This window comes from Micromys minutus (genome assembly GCF_963924665.1).
Source record: "Micromys minutus genome assembly, chromosome: 3".
In the NCBI taxonomy this organism is placed as follows: Eukaryota; Metazoa; Chordata; class Mammalia; order Rodentia; family Muridae; genus Micromys; species Micromys minutus.
The window spans coordinates 94553765-94563209 of NC_137972.1; positions in this window are offsets into that span (position 1 = coordinate 94553765).

The window sequence follows — 9445 nt, forward strand, 5'->3', positions numbered from 1 at the left end:
CTCGTCCACACTGTAAGTGCAGCATAGTTTATTTTAATATTTGTTTGTAGTCCCCTATCAAACTCTTTTAAGGTGATTATTACTTATGACTAGTAATGATATTTTAGAAAGTGCTTTTTAAACATGCAATTGCACTTAATAATCAGAATTAATCTGTGTGCTCTTTATCAGAAATATTTTAATTTAGAGAAGTTGAGGTATGGAAAGGTTAAACTGCTTGTTCCAAGTCATATGTGATGTTAAACTGTAGACCAGAATGTTGTTTTTTACTCAAAATCCTTGATTACATTGTAGTTGGCCAGAGAAAAATAGGACAGAGTTAACTTTTTGGACATGTGCAATTTTGTGAATTTTATTTTAAGTTTCTTTCCTAAAAACACCCTCAGGGCATCTATCCCTTTATTGGTCCAGTTCTTGAAATTAGGAGATAGTTCAATTTTGTCCTACTTTCAGAAGTTAATATCACTGTAAAAAAGTGTGTTAATGGAAAGTATTGGACAATGAGCAAGTAGGTATGTCTAATGTGGGCATTTTGTTAACCTTGTAACTAAGGAAAGGTCTATGCTCACTTGGTCCTTGATTTATGAGTGTGGTGCCTGGTTCCCATATGTGAGAGGCAAGGGAAAGGGAATCATCACTCATTCTCAGAGCTTAGTTTAGGAATTTTCATATATGGAAGGGTTCACTCTTGATTAAGAATATTTTTATGTGTTGATTTTTCTAGAAATCTTAAGACTTTGCCAGTTTAACATAGTATACTACCTGAAGAACTAGCTATTCCACTCCTGGGCATATACCCCAGAGGTGCTCTAGCATATAACAAGGACACATTGTCCACCATGTTTATAGCAACCTTATTTATAATAGTCAGAAGCTGGAAAGAACCCAGATGTCCAACAACGACTTCATGAAATTCTTAGGTAAATGGATGGAAGTAGAGACTATCATCCTGAGTGAGGTTACTCAGTCACAAAAGAACACATATGGTATACACTCCCCAGAAAGCGCTGAATACCCAAGAAACAATTCACAGACCTTATTTAGCTCAAAAAGAAGGAAGGCCAAAATGGGATACCTCAGTCCTTTTTAGAAAGGGAAACCAAACAATAATGGGAGCAAATAGGAGTTCAAATAGAGGAACAGGGATTGGAGGAAAGATCATTCAGAGGCTGCCTCACCTGGGGATTCACCCCATATGCAGCCACCAAACCCAAGCACTATTGCTGATGCCAAGTACTTACTGGCAAGAACCAGATAGAGATGCCTCCTCAGGGGCTCTGCCAGAGTCATACAGATACAGCTGAGCATGTTTGCAGCTAACCATCAGAATGAACGTGGGGATCCCAATGAAAGCACTAAAAAAAGGACTGAAGGAGCAGAAAGGGGTTGCAACCTCATGGGAAGAATAACATTTTCAGCTAACCAAACCCTCCAAAACTCCCATGGACTAAAACGTCAACCACTGAAAACACACTGAGAGACCTATAGCTCCAGTTGCATATGTAGATGAGGATAGCAGTGTCTGGCATCAATGTGAGAAGAGGCCTTTAGTCCAGGGAGGGCAGGTTTTCCCAATGTAGGGAAATGGCAAGACAATGGGGTGGAGAGGGTGATTAGGAGTGAGTGCACCTTTCATGAAGACAAGTGGAGGTGGAGGGGATATAAGGGCGATATGGGGGAAGGGAATAACATTTCAAATCTAAATATAGAGAATATCTAATAAAAACCGATTTTTCTTTTCTTTCTTTTTTATTAATCATTCCATTCCCATTCGTTTATATCTCAAATGATATTTTACTTCCCAGTTACCCCTCCATTAGCCTTCCATCCCATATCCTTCCTACCCCCTTCCCTTTGCCTATATGAGAGTGTTTCCCCAGCAACCTACACTTTCCCATCTCTCTCCACACTCCAGCACCCCCCTATTCTGGGACATCAAGCCTTCCTGGGACTAAGTGCGCCACCCCCTTGATGTCAGGTAAGGCCATCCTTTGCTACATATGAATCTGGAGCCACGGATCACTCCAAGTACACTCTTTGGTTGGTGGTCTAGACTCTGGGAGAACTTGGTGGTTCGTGCAATCTATATTGATCTTCCAATGGGGTTACTATCCCCCTCTGCTCTTTCTGCCAGCTCTCCAACCAGGTTTCCTGAGCTCTATCTGATAGCTGGCTCTAAGCATCCACATCTACATTGGTCAGTTGCTGATCAGACTTCCCCAGGACCTGGCATACTAGGTTCTTGTCAGTAATCACCTCTTGATCATGGCAACATTATTGGGTTTGGTGTCTACAGACATGAAGGATCTCTAGGTAGGGCAGTCCTTGATTGGCCCTTCCTTCAGTCTCTGTTCTATATTTTGTTCCTGTTCTTCTATATATAGATGTGAAGATGTTCAGGGTCCATTTAAAATCTCTTTAGTTTAAGAAAGGTAATCAAACTCTGTGCCTTAGCTGGTTGATGATATTGTTCTTTCCATGAGGGTGTAAACCTTTCAGCTCTTTCAGTCCTTTCTCTAGCACTTTCATTGGGGTCCCTGTGTTCAGTCTGATGTTTAGCTGGAAGCATCCTCATCTGTATCTATATGACTCTGGGAGAGCTTCTGAGGAGACATCCATATCTAGTTTCTGTTAGTAAACACTTCTTGGCAAGCTTCTATAAGGCCAAGGACACTGTCAAAAGGACAAGACAGCAACCAATAGATTGGGAAAAGATCTTCACCAATCCTACATCTGATAGAGGGCTAGTATCCAATATATACAAAGAGGTCAAGAAGTTAGATTCTAGAGAATCAAAGAATCCTATTAAAAATGGGGTGCAGAGCTACACAGAGACTACTCAACTGAGGAATATAGAATGGCTGAGAAGCACCTAAAGACATGCTCATCATCCCCAGTCATCAGGGAAATGCAAATCAAAACAACCCTAAGATTCCAAACCTCACATTAGTCAGAATGGCTAAAATCAAAAACTCAGGTGACAGCAAACACTGGTGAGGATGGGGAGAAAGCGGAACACTCCTTACTGCTGTTGGTGGGATTGTAAACTGGTACAACCACTCTGAAAATCAGTCTGGCAGTTCCTGAGAAAATAGGACATAATGCTTAAAAAAAAAAAAAAAAAAAAAAAAAAAAAAAAAAAAAAAAAAAAAAGACTGCCAGTTTAACAGAAGCATTACAAGTTAACGAAAGAGGTCATCAGGAGATTCTTCACCTCAGAGTGAATTATGTTTAGGTATCTTAAATAAGTTAACCATGATTATAATCTATATTATCATTATAATATAACAGATCACATTAATATATACTATGTCTCAGTGAACATCTGGACTAAATGCAAATAGAACTCTTATCTCAAGGCAATGCTATGAAACATCTCTCCACCTTTATTATAGTTTTCTTTCCATCCCAAGTAAGTATGCATTACATTGCTGTTCTGCAAACATAGGAATAATGTTCTATTATTGGTTATACTTGGGTAAGGTTTGACACAGAAAGGTCCCACAGAGGCTCATGGGTTTCTACATTTGGTCTCCAGATGGCTGTTCTATTTTAAGAAGTTGTGGTGCCTTTAGGAGTTAAAGCCTAGCTGGCAGAGATAAATTGGTGGACTGGGTCTTATTGGCTATAGGCCAGTCCTGTCGTCTGCCTGTCGTCCAACACCATTGTCATAGATTTGGTGGTGTTTGCTTCCCTGGCTTTCCTGCCATGAGAAACTAAAGTCTTTCAGGAACATGAGCTAGAATAATTGGTCCCTCTTAACATTATTTCTGTTAAGTATCCTGTTTAACCAGTGGAGCAAAGGAAGCAATGATCTGCTAATTGTGGGTATAACTCACTTGTCCTAAAGAGTGAAAGTCTACAACAATAGGTCCAATTGCATTGATGATAGGTCATTCTATGCAGTTCTCACATCAGTTGAGTTCAGGAATCAAATTTTTGTCTCATCATCTCAAAGACAACTGAAACCTTGGAACATTCTAACCTTCCTTGGCTTCATTCTTCATGTTTGTGTATTTGTGAATCTGTTGTTGCTGAGAGAAAATAAGCAGAAAGAGTCAACACAGAGAATGGAGCCTTCATTTTGGGTCACAATTTTAGTTGTTTCAGCCCAAAGTGTGTTGGCTCCATTGTTTGCCTAAGTAAAGTGGAGATACTCACCTCATAAGAACTGTGCAGCAGAGAGAAAAAAAAAGAGCTCAGAATGAGATAATCATCCTCCCAGTCCTCCCACTCTCCCTGGGGGCTGTACCTCCTACTGGCCCATTCAGCTATGACAACAGTGGCTTCATTTGTTAATAAAATAGCACCCTCATAATCTAATCATCTCTTTAATAGAATCACCAACTAACACACCAATCTTCTTCAGCATTTAGGAAACATTTAATATTGAAATTACAAGGTGAAGAGCCTGAAGAGTTTGTGTCTGTCCTACAGTGTGAAACAAATTCAGTCTAGCTCTGAAGTCTTCCAGACTCATTGGACTTTGCTCTAAATTTCAAATCGAAATCATAGTCTCATCTGTGATAGAAGGCAAACAATTAGCCAGCCATTATGTTTTTATTGGAGGGTATAAAAGGGAGGATCATGTTACAGCTAGACTAGAATCTAGGAGTAGGAGCACTGAGTTCTGTATGACATGCTTAGCATCCAGAACACACACAGACATGAGCTTCAAAGGCTTGGCCAGCCCTGACCTAACGGTCTTGCAGATGCAACTCTTTTGTGTTACTGGCCTCAACTGGCTTTACTTTCTACCTACAGCTTCCCTCAGTACACATTCCAGATTCTTAGCATTGAGTGTCTGGTTCCAAATTGTGCCACCAGCAGGAGCATAGCTTTAGTAGCCCTAAAGTGTCTGGATGGTTGAAAATGGGAAAGCAACTAGAATATCAGATATGTGCAACTAGCCAGAAAGCTCACAAATGGTAAGCCAGAATAAGAGCTTCTTCTTCTCTTAAACCAGGTCTCAGGTACTTGTTATAGTGAGTAATGAAGACATGCCTCTAATTTCAGCTCCCAAAAGAATCTCTGTTTCTGCCTGAAACCTCAGGAGGACAGTGTTTACTCTCCACATTCTTAACAGCATTCTGGTCATTGGAATGTACAATGACATCATCCATTAAATTTACTGAAACAGTTTTGGGCTACCCAGGCCTATGAAATTGCATGCTTCCAAACCTTTTCTATAAACCGGTTTCAAAGGCTTCTTAAGAACAAGGTCCTAGGGAGTAGGGATATCTGGTAGGGGAGGCATCCTCTTGGAGATCTCTGGAAAATACCTTAAGTTAAAAGGTGAGATCTGTGATAGTTTATCAATTGTGTCAATTTTATACTTAGCACCTTTGAATTGGCCAAAAGGTGGATGACTCAGTTCTTCTTAGAAGGGAGAACAAAACACTCATGGGAGGAAATAATGGGACAAATTGAGGAGCAGGGATTGGAGAAAAGATCATCCAGAGACTGCCTCACCTGGGGATCCACCCCATATGCAGCCACCAAACCCACACACTATTGCTGATGCCAAGTAGTGCTTCCTGGCAGGAACCTGATATGGATGCCTCCTCAGAGGCTCTGCCAGAACCATATTGATACAGAAGTGGATGCTTGCAGCTAACCATCAGACTGAACATGTGAACCCCAATGAAGGAGCCAGAGAAAGGACTGAATGAGCTGAAAGGGTCTGCAACCTCATGGGAAGAACAAAATTAGTAACTAACCAAACCCACCACAGCTCCTAGGGACAAAAAGACACCAAACCAATGAGTTCGAATGGGGAGACGTATGGCTCTAGGTGCTTATGCAGCAGAGGATAGCATTCTCTAGCATCAGTGGAAGGAGAGGGCTTTGGTCCAGCAAAGGGTCATTTTCTCAGTGTAGGAGAATGCCAATGCACTGAGGTAGGAAAGGGTGGGTGGGAGAGGGAGCACCTTCATGGAGGCAAGGGGTAGGGGGGATGATATTTGGGAAAAGGTATAACACTTGAAATGTAAATACAGAGAATATCCAATAAAAAGAAAAGATGAGATCCAGCAAGAATTCCCTCTGCTTCTCAGAGTATAAAGACTTCTAGTTCCAAAGCAAATCCAAGGAGCAGAAAAAAATTACATCTTTTAATATTGTTTTTTTCCCCCTTTGTTAAAACCAAAAATCTGTTGGTTCAGTGTTAGACACCCAGCTGTTATACAGAGAAGCATATATATGTCATTTGTGAAGGCCCAGAAGTACTAAATCTTCACAAATCTTTAAGCAGATGTTTTCTTAGTCTGTGGTACTTGTAAGTCACAGACCACATGAAGCTCAAGAAGAAGAAAGACCGGAGCATGGATGCTTCAGTCTTTCCTAGAAGGGGGAACAAAATACTCAAGTGAGAAAATACAGGGACAAATTGTAGAGCACAGACTGAGGAATGGGCATCCAGAGACTGCCGTCCCTGGGGATCCATCCCATAATGCGTCACCAAACCCAGACACTTTTGCAAACGCTAAGAAGTGCTTTCAGACAGGAGCCTGATATAGCTGACAAATACAAAGGGAGCCAACCATTGGACTGAGCACCTCTTCCCCAATGGACCGGTTAGAGAAAAAAATGAAGGAGCTGAACTTAGGAAGAACAATATCGACCCACCAGACTCCCCCGACCCAGAGCTCTCAGAGACTAAACCACCAACCAAAGAGTACACATGAAAGGACCCATGGCTCCAGCCACCTATGTAGCCTTGTTGAACATCAATGGGAAGAGAGCCGCTTGCACACAGGGAGGTTCGATGCTCCAGTATAGGAAAATGCCAAGGTGGTGATTTGGGTGTGGGTGTTTAGGTGTGTGGGTGGGTTGGGAGCACCTTCACAGAAGCAGGGGGAGGGATGGTGGGATGGGGGCTTCCAGAGGGGAAATCCAAAAAGGGAAAAACATATAAAATTTAAATAAATAAAATATGCAATAAAAATGTTCGAGAAGAAGGAGAGGAGGAGGAGGAGGAGGAGGAGGAGGAGGAGGAGGAGGAGAAGGAGGAGGAGGAAGAAGAAAAAAAAGAGACGTTAGTACAAATGTTCCTAAAATTCCAGAAATTAAAAAGACATTTAAAAATGCCTTTATACTCATAAATACTAATTTTTAACTCCTTGCACTTTTGAAAATAACTCATAAATTTCCATTTAATGATATGTTTTGCCCACTGCCTGTGAAGGTTTGTCTTCATTCTAATGAGACTGAATTTAAAATTATGTAGAAGACACTTCTGGGTATGAGTATGAGGGCATTTTCTGTAGAGATTCACTATGAATTGAGAACTAAGTTAGCTAGTGGTGACATTTTCCAGCAGACTGGGGAGAAGGGAGAAAGTGAGCATTCAATGTGTATCCCGAGTTTTCTCAGCTTTGAGGAAGCAGATTCGTGCTGTTTCCACAGCTGAGAGTTAATCTTGCCACAATGCCTTTATTATAGTGACTGTATTGTAAGGAATTAACTGTACCCTTCAACCGGGGCCCCAAACAATAAACAAAACAGTAACTACAATAACAACAATAACAAACCTTCCCTTCTTTGAGTTGTTTTCTCACAGATGTTTAGTCAAAAGTCTGGGTAAAAAACTAGTAAATAGCTCATTCTGTCTTAGCCATGGAAAACTGTAATGAGATGTGTGATGTGTTGCTTTCCTACAGCAGATGGTTAATATTCTATTCTCTGTATTTCCAAAATTCTGCTGTCATTTGTTGCCTCTTAGGCTAAAAGTCCATAAATGGATCTCACAACTTGCTGAGCTGCACATATTGATCAGATAACCTGTTCATGTCTGCCAATATTGTTTCTTGCTCAGGCCACATCACTTGAAGAGAGGGTCCAAATTTTGTTGCCTTCCATTTGTTGGGATGTGTGGTTGTCCTTGCAACTTTCAGCATGTCCTTTCCCTGTTCTGGGACAGCCTCCCATATGCACTTACAGGAGTTCCTGTCAGGTCGTTATCCAGTGCAATTCTTTTCTACAGATTACTCACAGATAACTCAGTTGGTTAAGAGATAGTAGGTTTTAGAGAATGAAGAACAGAACCAGGAGATAAAGGAGATATGGCTCCAAAAACATGGTGGACAAAATTTAAAAAAATAAAAAAGAATGATTGTCACCTAAGGGCTGCTCTGCATCTACTTTTAATGTTCTTGCTTAATCCCCAATACCATAAAACTGTAAAACTCCTGTCATTATACAAAGTGACTAAACTCACCTTTCTAATTTGCAATACAAAGCAATATAGCATCAAATTTCTCTTTTTCTAGGCTGCATGGTGAATATTCTGATTCTTTTTAGCTCTTTAGTCTTTGAAACACTACCAGGAATGGAGGATTGGTTAGGAAATGATAGTGGGAGTAGTTCCTCCAGTCCCCCTCTTTTACCTTCTCTTTTTAAATTTATAATTATTGAAAATCTTTTAATATATTGCTTTGTCCAGGTTCTTTAAAAAATTGGAAAAATCACAGACAAAGTTGTTTTCTCCTCTCAGGGGTAATACAGTCTTTATCTAGGAAGACTCAAGCAAAATCATGGGAAAGGTTAGGTGTCAAATAGCAATGCTGACAATAATATTCACATTTTGAGTTAGACTAGGAACTGTTAAGTGCTCAAAGGATAATACAAACTCAGATGAGGGAAAGAATGGATGCTGGAAATGCCTCGAGGAAGTGCAGGACTGTGATAGTGTTAATGAAAATAAGGCCTTGAAAGAAACATAAAGGGAAATGCCCTTAGGAGGACACAGAGCGTCTGCAAAGCTCCTTCCTTGGGCTTTGGGCGGAGGAGCGGGGAGACGCCTGTAATTTTCAGAGCAGGAAGCAGGGATGATGCTATTTGCCAATTAATGTCCATCCCAGCAGCTCGAAGCATTTCTGAATGAATGCAGAGTGCAGGGAGGAAATTGCAAACTCCATCACGAGGTTATGCACAGTTTGCCCACCTCAGTCAGCTAGAGAGTTTGACATGGAGAATTCAGGAATAAAAGTCCTGTATTTGTTTCCTTTTGTTTGGATATTTAAGCCCATAAAGACAAATGTAGATAGATCTGTAAGCTAAGGTTAAGAAAGGGGATACGTTAGGAAATGTTGCTAAAGACAGGGGTTACAGTGTTAGAAACCCAAATAAAATACCTCCCTGGATCACTCTGGTTCTTCGAAATGGATTTTGTCAGTGTGGTGTGAATAGTAATGTTACAGGAGTGGGATCCTACCTTTCTTCCTTTAAGGGCTGTTCTGGAGCACTGAATTAGTATTCCCCTTAATACAACCAAGGGAACATAAATCAAGAGCAGGCGATTTGGTCAATTGTACCCCCATAGTGCGGCTATTGAGTCTCAGGAAGAAATGGTTTCAAATCCAGATCTATCAAGGATTCTAACCTTAGAGTGAAGAAATAAAGTTATGAAACAACCTTTTGAAATATTCTATTTCACCAAAGATTA